Below are 23,107 nucleotides of genomic sequence, written 5' to 3'. Positions count from 1 at the left end.
TGGCTCGGAAAGCGCCTCGCTCTTCCTCCGTGACCTTACTTTCTGCGTCTCACCCAACGCGCCGGCGTAAGCTCCGCCCTTCCGTCCGCCTCGCTTCGGAACAGGCCAGGATTCTTGGGGGGGTGGGGGAGGGAAGGGGAAGGGAGAGAGGAGGAGGGGAGGGCGGGGCGTGTTGGGGGCGCGTTTTCGGGGCGGGGCACCCCGTTTTCTGGGTTATCCCTTGGCTGAGGAGCTTCAGGCTGGGTTTGAACTCTTCAGGCAGGCCCGAAGGCCTGGGCTGCTCCACGAGGTGAGGGTGGGGGTGGGGGTGGGGGTGGTGGGGAGGAGCAGAAGCTGGGCGGGGGGGGGGGGGATCTCAGAACTTTATTTTCTGAAACGTTGTTGAGGGTTTCAAAGAGACCCTTTTAGGGTTTGGTTTTGTTTTTGTTGGTCCTGGGGCTTGAACTCAGGGCCTAGGCACTGTCCTTCCCCCCCCCCCAAGGCTAGCGCTCTACCGCTTCAGCCACCAGCTCCACGTCTGGCTTTTTCTGTGTATGTGGTACCGATGAGTTGAATCCAGGGCTTCCTGCATGCTAGGCAAGCACACTACCACTAGGCCATACGCCTGAACCTAAGGTAGGCTCCCGGCCCTGGTTTTGAACCACGATCCCCAGAGCTCAAGTTCCTTACTAGTTAGGATTACAGGCGTGAGCCACCCGCGCCCAGTGACCTTTTAGTTCTAATATCGTGGCTATTGATATTTACTATATCAGTAAATAGATTATTAATGTAGTAATAAACTACGTCGTTAGTTGTTCTAATGTCAGTCCTGGGGCTTAAACTCCAGGGCTTAATCTTGGGCTCTGTCCCTGTGCTTTTTTGCTCACTGTTAGCACTCTTTGTGTGTGTGTGTGTGTGTGTGTGTGTGTGTGTGTGTGTGTGTGTGTGTGTGTGTTGGGGGAGGGAGGCAGGTGATCATGAGGCTTGAACTCGGCCTGGGCCCTGTCCCTTAACTCTTCAGCTCCAGGCTACCGCCCTACCCTTGAGCCAAGCCCCACTTCTCATAGAGGTTAACTAGTCTCAAGTCCTGGCCGGGCAAGGTAACTCACCCCTGTAATCCTAGCTACTCTGGAGGCTGGGATCTGAGGATCAAGGTTCAAAGCCAGCCCAGCACAAAAGGACCTGAGACTCTCATGTCCAATTAACCTCTAGAAAACGGGAAGTGGGGCTTGGCTCTAGGGTAGGGTGGTAGCCTTGAGCTAAAAGCTCAGGGACAGTGGCCAAGCTGAGTTCAAACCCCATAACCCACAACAAAAAAAAGCTGGGTTGAAGGAGAGGCTCAAACGGTAGAGCTCCAGATCCCAAAAGCAAAAACAAACAAACAAAAACCTTGAGTTCAAGCCCAGTAATGGCATGAGAAAGAAAAAACTAGAGAAGGGAACAGAGAGAGAGAATGAGAGGGGAGGGAGAAAAAGAGACACAGGAGAGAAAGGCTCAGTTTTCATACCTCCTACATTCAGTCTGTGGGCAAATGGTTTGGCTTCAGCACATGGAAAACATCTGGCTCCACACAAACATGCAATTGGTGAAGGCAGGCTTTCTTAGATTCCCTGAAATGGGCTTCTTCTAACCTCTTACTAACCAGCTCAGCATCAATGTTTCTAGAGTTTTTATCCTAACATATTTTATATGTACACTTTATGTAAAAGTGAAACATTTGTTTCACAATATTATTTCACTACTAAAATTATTCTTTTATGTATTGTGTGCGTGTGTGTATGTGTGTGTGTGTGTATGTGTGTGTGTGTGTGCTTGCCCACTGGACAGTTCTGAGGTTTGAGCAGTGACTCAGAGTGGTAGGGATAGCCTTGAGCACCCAGGCCCTGAGTTCAAGTCCCTTGACTGACCAAAAAAACAAAAGTTTTGGCAGTAGGCTGGACATGGTGGTTCACTTCCATAATTGTAGCTAGTGCAGAGGCCGAGATTGGAAGGATCTCATGGTTTTTGGGGGGTTTTTTGTAATGTCTTTGATGAACAAAGTTCTTTAATAAAGTTCAGTATCAGACTTTCTGTTCTTCCCTCTTTCCTCTTTTCTCCCTTTGTTTTTCTGGCACCAATGCTCAGCTGATGGAGACAGGATTTTACCAACTTCTGCTCTGGCTAGTCTTTGAGACATCCTCCTCATCTTTGTCCCCTTGAGTAGCTAACACTGCTCCGGCTGGCTTTCAACAGTGCAGTCTTCATATCTCAGCAGCTTGAGTAGCTAAGATTACAGGTATGAAACACTAGCACCCAATTTGCCTAAACTTTATTACTTACCATACCCAGTAGCATCTAAGCAGTATCAAAGTAAAATATCTGGTAAAATGGATGAGAATTTCAAACCGAAAGGGATTAAACAAAACTTTAAATAATTGTACCTCAGTTTAGGCTTTCATTTGTCTCCAGGTGAGTTTAAAAGAACTTTCCATTTGGATTTCAGAATTTGATTAATAGGATGTGGTTTAGATTTATTTACTCAGTTTTCACAGCAATCTTATAAGATTGGTTCTACTCCTTTTTGTTGTTGTTTATATTCAGTTGTGGGGCTTGAACTCAGTCCCTGAGTCTCTTTGTGCTCAAGGCTAGTGATTTTACCACCTGAATTACAGTTCCACTTCCAGTTTCTGAGTGTGGTTAGGTTAGTTGGAGATCAAAGTCTTTTTTTTTTTTTTTTTTGGCCAGTCCTCAGTCTTGAACTCGGGGCCTGGGCTCTGTCCCAGAGCCTCTCTGTGCTCAAGGTTAGCTCTCTACCACTGGAGCCACCGTACCACTTCCAGCTTTTTCTGTTTATGTGGTACTGAGGAATTGAACCTAGGGCTTCATGCATGCTGTGCAAGCACTCTACCACTAAGCCATATTCTCAGCCCTAGAGATCAGAGCCTTACGGACAAGACTTTTCTGCCTTGGTTGGCTTCTCAGTGTCCTGAGTAGCTCTACTCCTTTATTTTACATGTAAAAGGCTTGAAGGAAGCCAGACACTAGTGGCTTGTGCTTGTAATCCTAACTACTCAGGAGGCTAAGATCTGAGGATCGTGGTTGAAAGCCAACCAGGCAGGAAAGTTCTTGAGGCCCTTAACCTCCAATTAATCAAAGAAAAAAGTAGGAAGTGGTACTCTAGTTCAAGTAGTAGAGTGCTACCTTGATCAAAAAGTGCCAGGTCCAGAGTTTAAGGCCTAGTACCAGGGGAGAAAAAAAAAAAGCTTAAAGGAAATAGAGAAAAAGTAATGGCTCTGTCCCAAGTCATATAGCTAATGTTTTGCTTAGTCACAAATGTTTAAACTTTAGTAGTGTAATTTGCCTTTAAAAGATCACAAATAGGGCCGGGAGTTTGGCCTAGTGGTAGAGTGCCTGCCTAGCATGCACAAAGACCCAGGTTCGATTCCTTGGTACCATATACATAGAAAAAAGCTGTGACTCAAGATGCAGAGTGCTAGCCTTGAGAAAAGCCCAAGAACAGTGCTCAGGCCCTGAGCTCAAGCCCAGGACTGGCAAAAAAAAAAAAAAATCACAAATACACACAACTATAATTTTAGTAATCTCTATGTCCAAAGTAATTAGATATGGAAGAAAAAAAATTCTGATGTGTGTATGTGTACAGTATATATTTAAAGTTACCATTAAAATGTGTTTAGGGACTAGGTATGTGGCCAGTTCAGGTTAAAAGAAAAAAGTGAGAATACTCTCTCAAAGGACAAGCTGTACTTGGTGGTACACATCTATAATTTCAGTTATGAAGGGGGCAGAGGTAGAATTTTGTTCCAAGCTTAGCCCAGGCAAAAAAAAAGCATGGAATCCTATCTGAAGAGTAAAGCAAAAAGGGCTAGAGATATGGCTCACTGGCAGAGCACTTCCTAGGGCCCTGGGTTTGATTAATGTGGGGGAGGGGGGTGAGTGTGTGTGTGTGTGTGTGTGAGAGAGTTCATGCATGTGTGCACACAAAGTGTGGGCATGGAAGAGAGCAACTTCCCTTTCCCCTAGTTACCTTTTATGTCTGAGGTTTTTTTTTGCCAGTCCTGGGGCTTGAACTCAGGGCCTGGGCACTATCCGTGAGTTTTCTCAAAGCTAGTACCACATCTAGCTTTTTGAATGTGTATATGGTACCAAGGTGACGTGTACCACTAGGTCATGCTCCAGGCTGCCTCTGAGCTTGTGTACTAAGTTTACTGTATCTAAAATTTTAATTAAATTTGGAAGTGCTGAAAAAAAAGATATAAAGCATCAATAGTGCTTAAGTAGCTCCTTTTATTTAGTTCTGTGGGGCGTTATTAGATTTATCTGCAATGAATATGTATTCAAATAAGCAGTGGGGGGAGGGACTTTGCTTAGGTACCACAACCTTCCTTGCAGTCTATTTTTCTTACTAGCTTGGCATCTAGTATTCTCCGGGAGTAGGGGGTTTCAGATCTGAAGAATGAGTACCTGTAGGATTGGAGAACCAATGAAAGCCTTCATTATTTTCACAGTCCATCATGGGAAAGGCTTAATAAAGGAGAAACTGGGAGTCATGCTCATTTCCTAGAATAACTCTGTGTGTGTGTGTGTGTGTGTGTGTGTGTGTGAGAGAGAGAGAGAGAGAGAGAGAGAGAGAGAGAGAGAGAGAGAGAGAGCGCGCGCCCGCGCACGTGAGCCAGCCCAGTTTAGGAAGTTGGGATTATAAAGGGTGTCTCCAAACAAAGGCAGAAGACAGATCTTCAATAATTGAGTTATGGGGTGGTAGCAACCATTTTCTATACCTTGTTCCTCTCACCATCATCATGAAACCTGCTATTTTATGAGATTCAAGTGACACTGCTAAAGCACTGGTAAATAATCATGCCCTGTGCAAGTGAGAATTTGGACAAGCTAAACTGAAAATGTATTTTAAAAGAATGAAAAAGAAATCTCACACATCAGGAAGCATTTCTTGGGCCAGGAGCAAAGGGTGACCTTTACAAAGCTCTGGTCTTAAATGCAGAGCTGGGTCTGGGAGCAGGCTTCCTGGCACAGGCAGAATTCAGGTTACTTCCTGAAGCTGAAGGGTTTACCCGAGAGCTGTGTCCTTAGAGGACCTCGGTGAGATGAGGTCAGTACACCCAACACCCGCGAGAAGGGCTGGAAGAGCTGGGTGGGAACTCAGCCCTGCCGTGGCCACGCCCCCCAGAGCCACGCCCCCAGAGGAGAACAAAGGAAGGATTGACCTGAAGTGGGCCTGGTGGGAGAAAAATGATCTCTCCCCCACACCTCCCAGAATACCAAAGAAAGTGGGAAGGGAAGAAGAGAGAAAAAGATAGCTTAAAGCCACAAAGGGAAGGAGACTGGTGGGTGAAAGAACACGTTTAACACACAGGGAAAAAGACAAAATTTGCACACTCCCCATTTATATGTGTATGTGTGTGTGCATGTGTGTGTGGGTGCAGTAATATATAAGTATAATATATAAATGTATGCAAATAAAAATGATTTAGCTCAAAGACTAAACCACTGTAGTTAAGTATCTTGGCTGAATTTCTTTTTCCACCATTGCATTAGAATCATCTGAGAGCCCCCATCTATGTAGAAGGGACCCTCCCCCTTATCTAGTTCCATCCTCATCCCCTCCACTAACTCCCACCCTACTCCCTGCAGCTGGTACCCCGGCCTCGGCATATTTCCTGTCACCCTCCAAGGGAGGAGTCATGCTGGATTGCCTGCTGCAATCGCAAACAGGCACAGCTGGATTAAAATCCCAACCGGTAATATGACAAAAGGCCACAAGATGGTGATGGTCGACCCTGAGGAGCTGTCAGTCACGCGCAAAGCCAGGTTGCCACGTGCCAGGTTGCTCAGCCTACCCTTACCAAACCCAGGGTTCCTGAGCAGGAGAGTGCTGTGTGTGGAGTGTGGAGGTGTGAAGGCGAGACAGTGGGAACACACTATCTTTATATCCTTTTTATCACAATACAGAGCAAGGTTCACCCATTTGCTTTTTTCCCAGTACCAACAAAACCACCGGGCTTGGTGGGCTGTATGTCTGTAATTCCAACACTCTGGATTAGAAAATAAGAAGACCTCAAAAATCAGCCTGGGCTGCATAGAGACCCCATCTCAAAATCAAAACAAGGCAAAGCAAACATAACCACAACAAAGCAGTACTTTGTTTGTTTGCCAGTCGTGGCTTGAACTCAGGGCCTGAGCACTGTCCTTGGGTTTTCTCAAGGTTAGAGCTCTACCACTGGAGCCACAGCACCACTTACAGCATTTTCTATGTATGTGGTACCAAGGAATGGAACCTAGGTCTGCATATATACTAGGCAAGCACTCTACCACTAGGCCAAACTCCCACCCCGAAAGCACACTGAGGATTTTTTTTTTTTCTGCTATAGGGCGCTGTGATTATTATTTTTTTGCCAGTCCTGGGCTTGGCCTCAGGGCCTGAGCATTGTCCTTGGACTTTCTCAAGGCTAGAGCTCTACCACTTGAGCCTCAGCACCACTTCTGGCTTTTTTCTTTTTCTATGTATGTGGTACCGAGGAATCGAACCCGGGTCTTAAAGTGCATGCTAGGCAAGCACTTTAACCACTAGGCCAAACTCCCAGCCTGATTATTATTTTTTTAAGAAGGATTTCAACTCAGAACGTTTCACTTGCCGGGTAGGTAGCGATCTACCTTGAGTCATGCCTTTGGTCCTCTTTTTTTTTTTTTTTTTTGGTAAGAGAGAGGAGGTCTTGCTGTATAGTCCAGAGTGAGCCTAGAGCTCAGCTGATCTCTGCTCATCAAGTAGTTGGGGTATAGTCATACTGTCCCTGTGTCTGGCTAAATAATACATTTTGAAATAAAGTACCTGCTGTATTTTTAGAAAAAAAATTTTTTGTTCCATAAAATGGGAAATTCCCCTGAAGTTTCCCACTGATGGTTTATTTCCTTTATAGCAATTTGTCTCCTTACTCATCGAGGAAATGACAGGCAGGGCTAGTCCCTTCCGTGAGTGTGACAATTTGTTAGTAATGACTCATTGGTGTATTCAACTTTCACAGGAGCAAACATAGACATATGTACTTGTTTTTGGTTATGTCATGGAACTTGAACTTGGCCTGGGAGATATATATACTTCTTATCTACTTACTACTTGGCACAGAATCAGAATTTGGTTGGATGAATCAATTTTTTTTAATTTCAGTGATTTCAACAAATACTTTCATAACTGTGTAGTGCTTTCATAATCAGGAAAGATCAGTGTATATAAAATACTGTCTAAACCTTGCTTCAGAAGCAATTTCTTCCCTTGTGGATTGTTTCTACTTTAATCCTGCCCTTGGGGGAATCTAAGAATACAGTTGAGCAGAATTTTCTATTTTTCTGTTTCTCAAAGGTAAAAGAGAGAAATCATTTTTGTGTATATTGTCCAAAATCTTGGAATGATAGGAAAAAGAAAGGCCAGCACCTGCCTTACCTGCCTCATCACTTGCTACTAATTTTATTTATTTATTTTTGCCAGTCCTGGGGCTTGAACTCAGAGCCTAGTCTGTGCCCAAGACTACCACTCTATCACTTGAGCTTCTAATAGTTTATTGCAGATAAAAGTCTCATGGACTTTCTTGCCTAGGCTGGCATCAAATCCTCAGATCTAATCCTCAGATCTCAGCTTCCTAAGTAGCGAGGATTATAGGTGTGAGCCACCAGTGCCTAGCACTAATTTTTTAGAATATTATTTTATTGTTATTATTAAGGTATTGTATGGGTGGGTTACCATTTCATAAGTCCAGTAATAAGTGTAATTCCTTTTAGCCCCTAACATACTTTTTTTTTTTAAGCACTTCTGGAGACTGAACTCAGGGCCTGAATGCTGCCCTTGGGCTTTCCTCAAGGCTAGAGCTCTACCATTTGAGCTGCAGCACCACTTCTGGCTTTTCTATGTATGTGGTACCAAGGAATGGAACCCAGGTCTTCATGAATGCTAGGCAAGCACTCTACTATTAGCCCCTAACATACTTTTTTTTTTTTTGTCAGTTGTGGGACTTAAACTGTGGGCCTGAGCGCTGTCCCTAAGCTCTTCAGCTCAAGGCTACCACTCTACCATGTTGAGCCACAGTACCACTTCCAGTTTTCTGGTGCTTAATTGGAGATAAGAGTCTCATGGACTTTTTGTTGTGGGTTGGCTTTGAACTGCCATCCTCAGGTCTCAGCCCCCTCAGTAACTAGTCTTACAGGCATGAGCCACTGTGCCCGGCTTAATTATTGTTTTTAGTGAAGTAATGTTTTGCATGTGATACTAAAGAATCGAACCCAGGACCTTACATATGCTGCGCAAGTCATTTATTATTGAGCTACACCTACTCCAATTTTTCCCTAGGCTGTTGTAACAGCCTTTCCCCATTCTCTTTTGTCATTACTTCTCAAAGCACAGACCATAATATAATTAGAAAGGATAAAGGAGACCTAGGTGCTCATTGCCAAAAGGATTAAGATGTGACTTTCCATTTTACTCAAATATCTTTAATGGCAAGTTGCAAAAGCGTATTTACAGCATGCTCTCATTTCTGTAACAATTACATAAACGTATTAGTATACATATAGAAAAGAAAAACCTAGAAGAATATATTTCAAATCGTTAGCAGTATTTTTCTCTGGGAGTACTAGTATAGTAGGAGAATTTTACTTTGTGATTTATTTATTTTTATTTATTTATTTTTTTGTTGGTTGTGGGGCTTGCACTCTGGGCCTGGGTGCTGACCTGGAGCGCTTCAGCTCAAGGTTATCACATCTACCCCTGGGCTGGGCATTGTCCCTAAACTCTTCAGCTCAAAGCGACCATCCTACTCCACGAGACACAGCGCCACTTCTGGTTTTCTAGTAGTTAATTGGAGATATGAGTCTCACAATCTGTAGTGCCAGGGCTGGCTTTGAATCTTGATCCTCAGTTAGCTTCCTGAGTAACTAGAATTACAGGTGTGAGCTACTACACCCAGCTTTATTTATTTTATTTTTTGCCTGTCCTGGGGCTTGAACTTAGGGTCTGACCACTGTCCTTGGGCTTTTTCAAAGCTAGAGTTCTACTGGCTTTTTCTGTGTATGTGCTGCTGAGGAATTGAACCTGGGTCTTAGTGCATGCTAGCCATACATTACCTCTAAGTCAGACTCCCAGTCCTACCTTGTGATTTTTATGTTTCTGAAGTTTTTTAAAAAGCCTTGCTGGGGTTGGGGGAGGGAGTTTGGCCTAGTTGTATCACTAGTGCTTGCACGAAGACCCGGGTTCAATTCCTTGGCACCACATACATAGAAAAAAGCCAGAAGTGGTACTATGGCTCAAGTGGTAGAGCTCTAGCCTTGAGAAAGTCCAAGGACAGTGCTCAGGCCCTCAGCTCAAGCCCAGGACTGTCAAAAAAAAAAAAAAGCCTTGCTGGGTTTGGTGATACACCCTATAATTCTATCTACTCAGGCAGAAGAATGAAAATGTCCAAGGCCATCAGCATGCTGAGATCTGAGAACTGTTATTTGAAGCCTGCCTGGGCAAGAAAGTTTGTTAGGCTCCTTTTTTTAGGGGGGGGGGTCAGTCATGGGGCTTGAACACTGGGGCCTGGGTGCTGTCCCTGAACTCTTCAGGTCAAGGCTAGCTCTCTACTACTTTTTTTTTTTTTTTTTTTGCCAGTCCTGGGCTTGGGCTCAGGGCCTGAGCACTGTCCTTGGACTTTCTCAAGGCTAGAGCTCTACCACTTGAGCCTCAGCACCATTTCTGGCTTTTTTCTATGTATGTGGTACCGAGGAATCGAACCCGGGTCTTCATGCATGCTAGGCAAGCACTTTAACCACTAGGCCAAACTCCCGGCCCAAAGAAGGGACAGCAGATAACTTTTTTTTTTTGCCAGTCCTGGGCTTGAGCTCAGGGCCTGAGCACTGTCCTTGGACTTTCTCAAGGCTAGAGCTCTACCACTTGAGCCTCAGCACCATTTCTGGCTTTTTTCTATGTATGTGGTACCGAGGAATCGAACCCGGGTCCTCGTGCATGCTAGGCAAGCACTCTTCCACTAGGCCAAACTCCCAGCCCTCTCTACTACTTTTTTGCCTCCGTGCCACTTCTGATTTTCTGGTGGTTATTTGGAAATAAGAGTCTCACAGACTTTCATGCTCCACTAGCTTTGAACTGTGATTCTTAGATCTCAGCCTCCTGAGTAACTAGGATTACAGGTGTTTGCCACCCATGCCCACCAAAAAAAGCCAGAAATGGAGCTGTGGCTCAAATGATAGGTACACTTAGAGAAAATTTATTAAAAAGAAAAAAATGAAGATATATATATATGAAAAGGAAAATAGGATCTGGGCACAGTGGCTCATGCCTGTTATCCTAACTACTCAGGAGGCTGAGATCTGAGGATCATGGTTCAAAACCAGCCCAGGCACTACAGACTGTGAGATTCTTATCTCCAGTTTACCAGGGGGTAGGTCAGTAGCCTTAAGCTGAAGAGCTCAGGGACAACACTCAGCCCAGCAGTAGGGCAGTAGCCTTGAGCTGAAGAACTCAGGGACAGCACCCAGGCCCAGAGTTCAAGCCCCACAAGCAACAATAACAACAAAAAAGAAAATAGAAACAGAAATAAAAGGAAACATTTGAGAGATTAGATACTGTAGCTAATGTAACAACTACCACCATTTGATGGCTTAGGAAAACAAATTTATTCAGTACTATTATATTCAGTAAGCCAGAAGATCCTCTAGCTCACTGAGTAAGATAAAGGTCTCAGTAGGGCTCGGTTCCCTTCTGAAGTGCTGATGAGGATCTATTCCTGACTTCTTTTAGCTTTTAGTGACTGCCAGTGCTCCTTGGCGTGTAGCCACAACGCTCTAAATCTGAATATCTGTGGTCACATTGCTTTCTCTTCTGTCAGATCTCCCCATGGCTTTTTTCAATTGTATGTATGGCTAATCAAATAATCTAGTTATATTTGTCTTGTCTCAAAATCCTTGATTTAATCCCATATGCATGTATGTGATTTTGTAATATAAGACAGTGTATATAGATAGCCAGGGTTAGGGTGAGGATATCTTTTAGAAGCTGTAACTCAGCCTACCATTGATACTTGACAGGAAGAGTTTCTATTCGTACACAGGGAAGCCACTGAATCATTCCCTTCCCTTTCTAATCATTTCTTCTATTTTCAAGGTATGATATGTTAAGAGATTAAAAATCTCTAAATTGCCAACTCTAGTAACTTGGCTGACAATGTCTATTGGGCCAGTAGAGACAACAGTAGAGACAAACAGAAGTTTGTCCCTACAAATCTGCAATTAAGCATTAGAAAAACACTCAAATGTTCGTATTTTTGAATGCTCATACAAGATTAGTAGTGACAGGCTAGAAAAATGAGGCACTCTTAAGTCTTATCTGCTAAGACAGTGCATATCCACAGAGTGTTGTTATCCCCAAGTATGCTGAGAAAGGTACAAAGAAGTTAGAAGACACCTCTGGCTTCAGAAGTTTATAGTCTGATGATTTGCTTTACACTAAAGAGTTAAGTGGAGGTAAAACATAACAAAGTGGCCTAGATTTTCCATAATGCCCTACTTTGGAACAGATTATGAGAATCCAGGCTGAGACCAGCACAAAAGAAACAAGTTGATCTCCTACTAGAGTTACATAATTTCCATTGGAGCCAGGTCTCTGCAGCTGAAAAATATGATTTTACGCAATATGCAAAGTACTGTATCTCTTCTGGGGAAAAAGGGAAAAATGTCAATATTCCATAACTTTGAAAGTTTGGAATCCACATAAAAATATGGAGTCCCACAGGCAAATAGGAATTTGCACTGAGATTAGGGTTTTATCTCTTGGTATACGAACACAAGTTTCTGCAGATAAACACATTGAATTTCTAGTCCTCTAGATGAAAAGAAATCTTTCTTTGTATGGGGTACAAAATTGAGGTTTCATTCCAGGAAGAACTGCTTGGAGCTAGAAGGACGGTTTGAAAGCAGGTATCGCATGAAGAAAAATCAGGCCAGGACTCAACTCAGTACCTGATGCTTTTGCTCATTGGCTAGCTCTCTACAACTGAGCCATGCTTCCATCTCCTGGACTTAGGTATTTTTATTTATTTATTTATTTGTTTGTTTGTTTATTTATTTATTGTCAGTTGTGGGGTTTGAACTCAGGGCCTGAGCACTGTCCTTGAACTTTTCTCAAGGCTAGAGCTCTACCACAGCACCACTTCCAGCTTTTTCTATGTATATGGTACAGAGGAATCGAACCTGGGTCTTCGTGCATGTTAGGCAAGCACTCTACCACTAGGCCAAACTCCCGACCCCGTTCAGTCTTTTTTTGTTTTTGGTCAGTCCTGGGATTTGAACTCAGGGCCTGAGCACTATCCTTGGGGTGAGTTAGGTATTTAAAAACAAAAACAACCAACACACACAAAAAAAACTAAATTGTGAGTGGGAGCGGTGACTCACGCCTGTAATCCTAGCTGCTCAGGAGGCTGAGATTTGAGGATCATGATTCAAAGCCAGCCCGGGCACAAAAGGATCTGAGACTCTTATCTCCAGTTAACCTCTAGAAAATGGCAATAGGGCTTGGCTCATGAGTAGAGCAGTAGCCTTGAGCTGAAGAGCTCAGGGACAGCACCCAGGCCCAAAGTTCAAGCCCCATGACCCACAAAAAAAAAATTAAATTGCGGAAAACATAGCCCACTAAATGTGTAACTTGATACACTGTTAATACAGTTGGAAGTTCAACAGCCCAATTGGAAATTAAAATATAACAACAAAAAAAAAACAAAAAAAGCTTCATGCTGTTTCATTTAGAGCCTCTGCGATGTGCAAGTCCTCTAGGAAGTACAGAAAAGAAAGAAATAGCAACCATCAAGAGAACTAGTTCTTAGAATATAGAGCAGATGAAAATCAGGGTATGGTACTCACACTTGTAATGTCATCTCTCAGGCAGCCGAAGCAGGAGGGTGGAGAGTTTGAAGCTAGCTGAAGCTTAAAAGGAGCATGTCATAGATGCACACGAAGTCAGAAAGCAGTAGGGAGACTGGCAAAAGCTTTCATGGGGAGACAGCACAGGAAATGATAGTAAGGCTTTGACCTTTAGAGACATGATGGGAGGATGACTCCCATAGAGGAATCGGCAGCATAAATGTGAGTAAAGATACACAGGAGAAGCATTTTCCTATGAGGGAAAATTCTGGCAGAAAGCGGCAACTGAGGTTCCATTTAAACTAATTTAGCCAGATGAACAACATTGCTGATGGGAGCTCAGGCCTATAATCCCAGCTACACAGGAGACAGAATAAGAAGGATCATGGTGTAAGACCAGCCCTTGGACAAGAATTAAGAAAGAATCTATCTGGAAAAAAAAAATGACAGCCCAAGTGATCGACCACTTACCTAACAAGCACAGGTCCTAAGGAGAGAGAGAGAGAGAAGACGAAGTTAGGAATAGTTACATAAAATACCCTTTACCCAGGGTAGATAGACCCTCTATAGTATCCTGCAAACACCACCATCAGGAACAATAGAAATGAGAAGCTTTCAGTTTAACAACCTATCACAGCCATTGTGTGGGGCTGTTATAGTTTGGATATGGTTTGGGTATATCTGCCAATAGTTGCTGTGTTGGAAGTTCTCAGTGAGGTAATGCTGGTAGGGTAGTGGAACCTTTAAGAGGTGGGGCGTACAGCAAGGCAATTAAATCATCCTGGGTGCTGCCCTGGGTAGGGATTAGAGTTCATTATTCTAAACCAAGTGAGTTGTTATAAAAGGGCAAAACCAGCCCCTCTCTGCTACCTGGTGTCCCATCTTTCCATGTTGTATCCTGGCCATCATACCATCGACTACGATGTGAGATAGGCAACAGAACCACCAGAGCCATTGGATCCTGGACTTTGAGCATCCAAAATGGTGAGCCTTTAAATCTCTTTTCTTTATAAAGTACCCAACCTCAGCTACTTTGTCATATCAATGGAAAACACACTCAGGTAGAGGTCAAGAAGCTGTGGTGCTCTAGGTAGCAAATCAGCAGTTTGGTATAGGAGCAGAGTCCAAAGAGGGACAAGAAGGACAGGCTGGCTAGAATGAGCATGGATCACCACAGGAAGGGCCATTGATGTAGTATTCTGATGCAAGTGAGAGTGGAGTACCTTTAGAAAGGCAACCTGGCTCCAGGAGAGGAATCCCAAGGCAAGCAGCATAGCTGTCCACATGGATAGGGAGAAGGAGAAGAGGAACCTGGCGTGGGTGCATTCATTGGTCAAGCTGGCTGAAGATCGCAAATGTGAAGGCACTACAGTTCAGCATTTCAGAGCCTGTGCAGGAGGAGAAGGTATTAGGGCAAAGCAGAAGCCTGGTGCAGGGGAGATGGGGAAAAAAAAATCAGTGTCTTTCTTTCTCTACTCTCAGTCACTTCCCGCAACTAGGACACCAGATTGTGTGACCAAAAGTCCTATAATTTGCATTAGAACCCTACCTGGCCAGAGTGTCCGATCCCACAGATTGAGGTTCTCAGTCTAGCAAGACTGCCTCCCTCTCCCTCCCCCCCACCAGCTTCCCAGCTTCACATGCCGGTCACAAGACCCAGGTGGTTAAAAACTTCACTTGTGACTCACAGGCTAGAAATCTGGCTTCCCATAAGCCCTCCTTCAGTTTCATTAGTTTGCTAGAGTAGCTCACCTACTCAGGGAAACCCTGCCCTGAGGTTTTCCCACTGATTCCCGAGGCCATGACCAAGCTACAGATGATGACAGCCACAGGAGAGGGCCTAGAGAAGGGGCTTCAGTGCCATCTCTGCCCTCCTGGAATCTCTCCACACCTATCCTTGAGACTTTTATGGAGGCTTCACTAGACAAGCATGGTAGATTACATCACTGGCCAGTGCTGATCAACTCAATTCAGCCTTTAGCTCTTGGGTGGCCGGGAGTGCTCCAGTCACAGGGCTCATTCCCCGGGCAACCAGCTCCCTATCCTGAGTCCATCCAGGAGCGCATCAAGGGTTACCCCCCACCCTTAGAACAAAAGATGCTCTTGTCACAGGAAATTCCATGGGATTGAGCAGCTGTGGGTCAGATGCTACTATAACTCAGGAAATTGCAAAGGTCTTAGGAGCCCTGATTGAGGAACCAGGGTCAGTGACGAAAGAATAGAACAAAAGATCCCCCTGCCACCCATGTTACTCAGGAAATCATGAGGGTTTGGGGATTTCTATGTCAGGAACCACGGGCAAAGGCCAAATCTATATTTTACAGCATCATAGGCAGACACAGGAGATTGTTTACAAACAGAATGACTGACTCAGTAAGTCAATAGTAGTTACAAGTATGGAAAAAGAAAAAAACTGGAAAAACTAGTTGGGGTGAGATTGCAGTTGGAGGTGTCCATGTGAATTCATGATTTTGAATATTATATTCACACACACACACACACACACACACACACACACACACAGACGGATATACAATTAGATCATCCAAAGCTGAGTAACTCAGGAGGCTGCAAGTTACATTGTAGTTTGAGACCAATCCAGGCAAGAAAGTTTATTAGATTTCATCCCCAAACTAACCAGCAAAAAGCAGGGCTTGGAGTGTGGCTTAATTAGAAGGGTACTAGCCAAGAAAGCAAAAGGCTCTGAGTTTACATTTCTATACTACTAAAAGAAAGTAATGTAAATCTAAATATGTGTAGGTATAAATACAGACATATGGATTTGTATACATCAATGCACACCCATATACATGCGTACATATATATTCATTTCATGTTTTCTCTAGTTCTGTCCACTAAAAGGACCTGAGAACAGTAACAATCAAATAGCAAAGAACACACATAATTAATTCTTAGATCCTGGTTTCTAGATGTCATTCTGCCACAGCTCCTGGAAGAATAGTTGATTCCAAGGGCAGAGCATAGAAGGTAGTAAGTAAACCGAGAGGATCTTGTGCATGAGTGAAGAACAAAAGCATTAATGATGCTCTGTCAGAAGGGGTTCCATTGGCCAAATCTAGAACCATGACAGAAGTAGAGTTATAATCCACTGAATAAAATAGGAATCCCTCAGCCAGTTCAGATGTGAATAAATATGTAAATATATAAATAAATCATCAGTGCGGTGAGGAATGGGATATTTACACAGCCTCAGGTGTTTCCCCATACACTGCTTAGTCACGAAGGGAAACTGGCAGATGCTGCCATCCTCAAGTGATCAAAATTACCCACATCTCTGATGGGACAAACTGATGTCCCCAGCCACCTGATAGGATGCAGTAGGAGGCACACTGTCATTTCCTGATTGATAGCCCTACCAACCACTCACAATCCAAGTCAAGTCCAGATAAAATTTCAAACAAACCTAAGTGGAAGAACAATTGATAAAAGGTAAGTGGTGTATAATCTTGAAAACAGTCAAGAAAACCTTGACAGTTTTCAAGTTTGAGGAAAACTGTAGAGCGGGGAACAATGAATGCAAGCTTGGCTTGTGGAGAAGGTTTTTTCACTGTCAACCCTGTATTATGAGCTGGGTTACTCAGGAGGCTGAGATCAGAGGATCACAGTTCAAAGACAGCCTGGGCAAGAAAGTCTAGTGCTCCAAAAAAGCACACACACACACACACACACACACACACACACACACACACACACAGCCAAAAGTTTCCAGGTGCTTGTGACGCATGCCTATAAACCTAGTTACTCAGGAGACTGAGATCTGAGGATTGAAGTTTGAAGCCAGCCCAGGGAAGGAAGGTCCCCATGAGACTTATCTCCCCATGAGACTCAACTACTTGAAGACCAGAAGTGGCGCTATGGCTCATGTGGTAGAGCACTAGCCTGGAGCACGGAGAGGCTCAGGGACAGTGCCCAGGTTCTGAGTTTGAGCCCTACAACCAACAACAACAAAAAGCCAAAAGTTGAGCTGTGGCTCAAGTGGTAGTGTTAGCCTTTCGCATAAAAAGAGATAGTGTGCTCTGGGCCTGAGGTCAAGCCCCACAATTGGCAAAGGAAACAGCAACACTATATTATATTGTCTGAGGATCCAATAAACTGATAATTGTACTACATGAATTTTCTTATTAGCAAGAAATGACCAGTAAAGTACTTGTCAGGGATTTAGTTGTTGTTCTTTGTTTTGTTTCACTATATATAGCCCAGCCCAGGCTGGTTTTAAACTTGAGATTCTCATGCCACCACCTCCTGAGAGCTAGGATTATAGGTTTGTGTCACCACACCCAGCCATATTCAGTTTTGACTTCTTTAGGAGAAAAGCCTCTGAGTCAGAATTTAATATCCAGGATGTTTATCTGGGAGTGACTTTGAAATGAACACATACAGAAGGGAAGAGGAGGAAGCAGGTTTAAACAGGAGGAAAAAAAGCAAGCTGCTTCTAAGGATGGCCCAGCAGTCTTAACTGACCAGTCAGGAGCTCTAGATCAACAGTGGTCATTCAAGTCCCATGCCAGGCTGGTCAGGCTGGTCTTCAGAACCACACCTTGATTAGCCATTGGATCAGCTATATTCCTAGTCGGCAAGAATTTAGGTGAGCAGTACCCAGGATGAAGGAACTTAGATCATCAGGCTTTATGTAGCCATAGGAGCAGAGGCCGAAGGCTGTATGCTCACTGTACAGTAGTCCAGACTGCTGAGACAAATCTTCCTGTAATGGGAAACCTGATTTGGTGGCCATATGGGTTCCCTGTGCTCCATTCAATTTCACTATGTGCATCCACAGATTAACTTCATCAGGTTTCAGATGAGTTCTCTCTCCCCAACCCCCTGTGAATCCTAAAAGGGAAAGGTTTTCACACAAAAAGCAGCCTCTGCTACAGCCTTTCAGACTTCCTCTCATCCTCAAGGATCACTGTCTCAGCTTTGGTCAGTCACTTGGGGACATGATCTGGGCTCTCTGCCCTGAGAGGTCTGAGTGACTGGTCACTATGTCCTTCTGAGAGCAGGGTTGCCAAATTATCCATTTAACCCTTTCAACCATGCTTGAGGCATCCAAATATATCATTTGGGTCCCAAACACATTCTTCTCTACCCTTGCGTGACCACAGGCCTGACTCCTGCCAGTCAGGAGAAATAGCTCTATCAGGATTGTACCTCTCTTTGCAGCCCACTCATCTCTGGATCTCACAGTGCCTGCGAGGCAGCTTTTCCTGCTAATTCTAAGAGCTTTGTCCCATATCTCTTGGTGGAAACCTTCCCAGGTCTTCTACCCCTGCAGTGAGGATGGCAGGAAGGAAAGTATGAATTCCCTAAGGAGTCATAAGGATGATGCCAAACAGATCTGTTCCTCCCGGATCCACACAGCGCCCTATAGAAACCTCAGGTGCCATGTGTTCTATGAACCTGGAGGATGGCAGGTCACCTGAGCAGGCAGTTGGGCTGAGCCTTTAGCAAGGCCCACTGGTGCTTTCCCAGATGAGCAGATGCAGTCCCTTGAGGGAGCAGAAAGTGATACAATCAGTTCCTAGCTGGGCCACTGCCCATTCTCACCATCTCTCTGCTGTAAATTGAGTTCCCTGGTCTGATGCAATGTTATCTGTGATTTTTCTGCTGGTGGCAGAAGCATTCCACAAGCCCAGGATGAAGCCTGAGGGCTAGACAGATGCTCAGGCTTAGAATCCATGTCCATTCCTGTCGGAATGAGTCACTCTTTCAGGCAGGGAGGGTTCCCAAGTAGTTAGCTTTGGTTTGGAACTAACAGGTTGATTTCCAAAGGAGTGGAGACATATCAGGAGCTCCGTGGGAGTCTCTTTTGTTGAAATTGAACAGGTTGTGGAGTTGGCAGTGGTGATAAGTAGTTCAGTCCTGGTAAACAAAAACCCATGCTATTTAACTCAGAGTAGCCTCAGTCTGCCGCCATAGCCACTTCACGCCCATCTGTTGGGTCAGCACAGGTGTAGTCCATGACAGAGGTTGAGTCAGTCAGCTGAGTCATTTTATGTCTGGAGGATTTCTAGCTGCCATTTTGCCATTTCTTGTGTAAATATTCTTTTTTTTGTTTCTTCATTTTTCTACTACTGCCTTCTTTTGTGTTACAGAGATATTTTTCAGGGTTGTGTTTGATGATGCATGCCTGTAATCCCAGCTGCATGAAAACCTAAAATTGACAGGATCACAGTTTGAGGCCTACCCTGGTAAAAAGTTGTTTGCAATCTAATCTCAATCCATAAACAAGGTGTGGTGGTTTTATGCCTATAATCCCATCTCATAACTTTGCTTGTAATTTGCTAATAGGAGGGCATGTACAGAAAAATTGTGGACTCCAGCCCTGGACATAACCATTAAGATACTACCCGAAAAAAACAGAGCAGCAACTTAGCAAGCACAAGGCCCTGAGTTTAAACCCCAGTAACATCCCCCTTCCAAAAAAAAAGAAAGAGTATGCCTACTGATATTTCACCATTCTCTCAAGATTGTTCAACCAATACCATAACCAGTTTTAAATATTAATCAACCCCAAACAGAATATTCATATATGTTCAAATACACAAAATTGCCATTTTGCAGAACATAGCACAGTGATCTTCAGTCTATTTAAAGACTGTACAACCAGCACTGCAGTCAAGCGTTAGGATCTTTTCCTTATCGCAAATGTAACCAATCACTTGCCACTTTCCTTCACAACTAGTGCCTTTCAAACCATGGGTTTACTTTGTGCCTCTATGGAGCTCTGGATCTCTAAATGCACCTAGAGATAGATTCATGCCATACCTATGTAGAGTCCTCCATCTGCCTTCTTCCACCAAGTATACTGTTTGCAAAAGTTGTAACTAGCACTTTTCAGAATTTCACCGTCTTTCACAGCCAAATAACATTCAGTTATGTTCTATTTACTTATTTATCGGTGCATGGTTATTTGTTTTATTTCTGCTTTTGTGTTGTCATGGATAATGGTGTTACAGATGGATTAGGTACAAATTTTTTGTTATTGTCGGTGGTGGTCATGGGACATGAACTCGGCCGGGACGCTGTCCCTGAGCTCTTCAGCTCAAAGCTATTGCTCTACCACTTCAGCCACAGCGCCACTCCTGGTTTTCTTGTGGTTAATTGGAGATACAAGTCTCACAGACTTTGGGCTGGGAGTTTGGCCTAGTAGTAGAGTGCTTGCCTAGCATACATACACAAAGACCTGGGTTTGATTCCTCGGTACCACATACATAGATAAAAGCTGGAAGTAGTGCTGAGGCTCAAGTGGTAGAGCTCTAGCCTTGAGAAAGTCCAAGGACAGTGCTCAGGCCCTGAGCCCAAGCCCAGGACTGGGGAAAAAAAAGAAAGAAAGAAAGAGAAAAAAAAAAAAAGTCTCACTTTGGTTTTCAGGCTGGCTTTGAACCATGATCTTCATCTCATTCTCCTGAGTAGCTAGGATTACCAGCACCCTGGCTTAGGTACAAAATTTTATTGAGACACTTGTCACTTGTCTTGTGTATGTCGGTAGGAGTGGAACTGCTGGGTCAGGTTTTTGTCAGTAATGGCCATATGCACTCATAAGTGGCTATTCCACGGTATGGCCCTGCTAGCAATGCATGAAAGCTGCAATTTTCACATGTCTTGCCCAAGTATTGTTTACATTTTTTTAAAAAAATTATGCCATTTACATGGGCATCCAGGTGGTATCTCCTCAAAGTTTTGATTTGTGCTTCCAAGTAATATGGAATACCTTCTCAAATGCTTGTCTTCTGCTTATATACATCTTTGAGTGTCTGCTTGAATCCTTTTTTTTTTCTAGTCAGTTGTGAGTACTGTCCCTGAGCTCTTTTTGCTTAAGGTTAGCATTCTACCACTTTGAGCCACAGCACTACTTGTACTTTTCTGGTGGTCAATTGGAGACAAGAGTCTCATGAACTTTCCTGCCTGGGTTTGCTTTGAACCAGAATCCTCTGATCTCAGCCTCCTAAGCAGTCTGGTTTACAGGCATGAGCTACCAGGACCAGGGTTTCTCTGCTTATTTTTAGACTGGATATTTATTTATGTAATGCTAGTACTAGGGCTTGAACTCAGGACCACTGAATTATCATATGTTACTGATGCTGAACAAAGAGTTTTCATATTCTGGATCCCAGATTATTTTTTTAATTGTAATTATAAATGTGAGGTACAGAGGTATTACAGTTACATATATCACGTAAAGAGGACATGTCTTTTTGAACAATGTCACTTCCCTCATTCTCTCCCAGTTTTTCCCTCCCATCCCCACACAGATTCTTATTAGATACATACCTGGCAAATTCTCATCCACTGTGTGAGTTGCTGTTTTATATTGTTGTTGCTGGTGTTGGAAATAGCATCTCCTTTTTTTGTTTTTTTGCCAGTCCTGGGGCTTGAACTCAGGACCTGGACACTGTCCTTGGACACTTTTTGTTCAAGGCAGTGCCCTGCCACTTGAACCACAGCACCACTTCCAGCTTTTTCTGTGTATGTGGTACCGAGGAATGGAGCCTAGGGCTTTGTGAATGTTAGGTGAGCACTCTACCACTAGGCTACCCTCCCAGCCCAATAGTATCTCCTTATACAGCCCAGGCTGTCCTCAAACTCTGGATCCTCTTGCCTTTTTCACTTTTGCATGCTGTCGTCTGAAGTACCTTTTTGCTTATTTGGAATAAGTCCAAATTTTTATTTTTCTTTGGTTTCCTGTGCTTTTGACATCCTACCTGGGAACTCTGATAGGAAAAGTCACTGGGCCAAGATGTTGTTAAGGTCTTTAGTACAGTAAACACCAAGCAGATGGGTCTAAATGGACAGAAGGATAAATGCATATAGCTGTAGTAGTGGACAGAAGTAGTATGGCAAATGGGCTTCATTGTGCACTGATTTGGGCTAATGCCTTTCTCATTGTTCTATGAAGGACACTTAAAAAAGAAGAGCTTGGAGCTATATTTTATTCCAAGAAAGAAGACCACGACTTATGTTGACTGTTTCTTAAAATCACATAACAATAAAATGCGAGGCCTCTTGGCTAGGGGCATGGAAAGAAGAACTGAAAGCACTATTTTGTCCTATATGCAACAAAGCACCAATGAGACTAATTTGGAATCATACATTTAATTCTTCCCAGACACCACTCAAAAATGATCTCACAGGGCCTGGAGTTTGGCCTAGTGGTTAAAGTGCTTGCCTAGCATGCACGAAGACCCGGGTTCGATTCCACGGTACCACATACATAGAAAAAACCTGGAAGTGGTGCTGAGGCTCAAGTGGGAGAGCTCTAGCCTTGAGGAAAGCCCAAGCTCAGTGCTCAGACCCTGAGCTCAAGCCCAGGACTGGCAAAAAAAAAAAAATCTCACAGGTAGACTAGGTCATAATAACCTAAGTAGCTTGTTACAGTTTAGATCTGGAATGTCTCCCTGGAGGTTCATGTAGTGAAGGCTTTGTCCCTGGTGTAGCAGTGTTGAGAGGTAGGAAGATTTGAGAGGGGGGCTGGATCATGAGGATTCTCACCTTGTCACTCATCACTGGACTCATCCATTTATAGAGTCATAATCTGATGACATTATTGGAAAGTATTGGAAACCTTAGGAGGTAAGGCCTAGTTGGGGGAACATGCCACTGAGGGTGTGACATTGGAAGGGCGTATCTTGTCCATGGCTCCTTTGCTTTTGCTTCTGGACACCATAAGGTGAGCATGGTCCTCTGACTCATGCCCCTACTACCAGCATGCTCTGCGTCTCAAAGCTGACAGTGGACTAAAAGCTCTGAAGCCATCAGCCAAAATAAATCTTTTCTCCCTTTAAGTGGCTTATGTCAGGTATTTTGTCATAGTTACAGAATGTTGACTAACAGAATGCCCTAAGAAGAAAATGACTTTAAAAAATGAGCCATCAGCCAAGTGCTGTGGCCCACGCCTGTAATCCTAGCTACTCAGGAGGCTGAGATCTGAGGATCACAGTTCAAAGCCAGCCTGGGCACTAAAGTCCATGAGACTCTTACCTCCAATTAATCTCTAGGAAACAGAAGTGGGGCTATGGCTCAAAGGGTAGGGCAGTAGCCTTGAGCTGAAGAGCTCAGGAACAGTGCCTAAGCCCAGAGTTCAAACCCCATGACCCATTAAAAAAAAAAAAAGCAATCTTGAGGATCACTTCTCACTTTTCTTACTTCTTTGAAGTTTATGACCCAGCAGGCAATTATATAATGTTAAATACTTCATTTTCTA

At 43.8% G+C, this 23,107-nt stretch overlaps 1 long non-coding RNA gene across 1 annotated transcript in view; it reads left to right on the top strand.

Annotated features, from left to right (window-relative positions):
* Positions 1-212: 212 nt before the first annotated feature.
* The window catches only part of LOC150046468 (uncharacterized), a 33,065-nt gene continuing 10,170 nt past the window's right edge, over positions 213-23,107 (top strand). The window contains exons 1-2 of the long non-coding RNA XR_016539694.1: positions 213-289; positions 2,104-2,254. This is a non-coding gene — a long non-coding RNA (uncharacterized LOC150046468). The remainder of the gene's footprint in view (positions 290-2,103; positions 2,255-23,107) is intronic.

Source organism: Megascapheus bottae, chromosome 25 (genome assembly GCF_031878675.1).
Source record: "Megascapheus bottae isolate mThoBot1 chromosome 25, mThoBot2.hap1, whole genome shotgun sequence".
Taxonomy (NCBI): Eukaryota; Metazoa; Chordata; class Mammalia; order Rodentia; family Geomyidae; genus Megascapheus; species Megascapheus bottae.
Note: the sequence above shows the minus strand (reverse complement) of the source record. Positions and strands in the feature narration are given on the sequence as shown.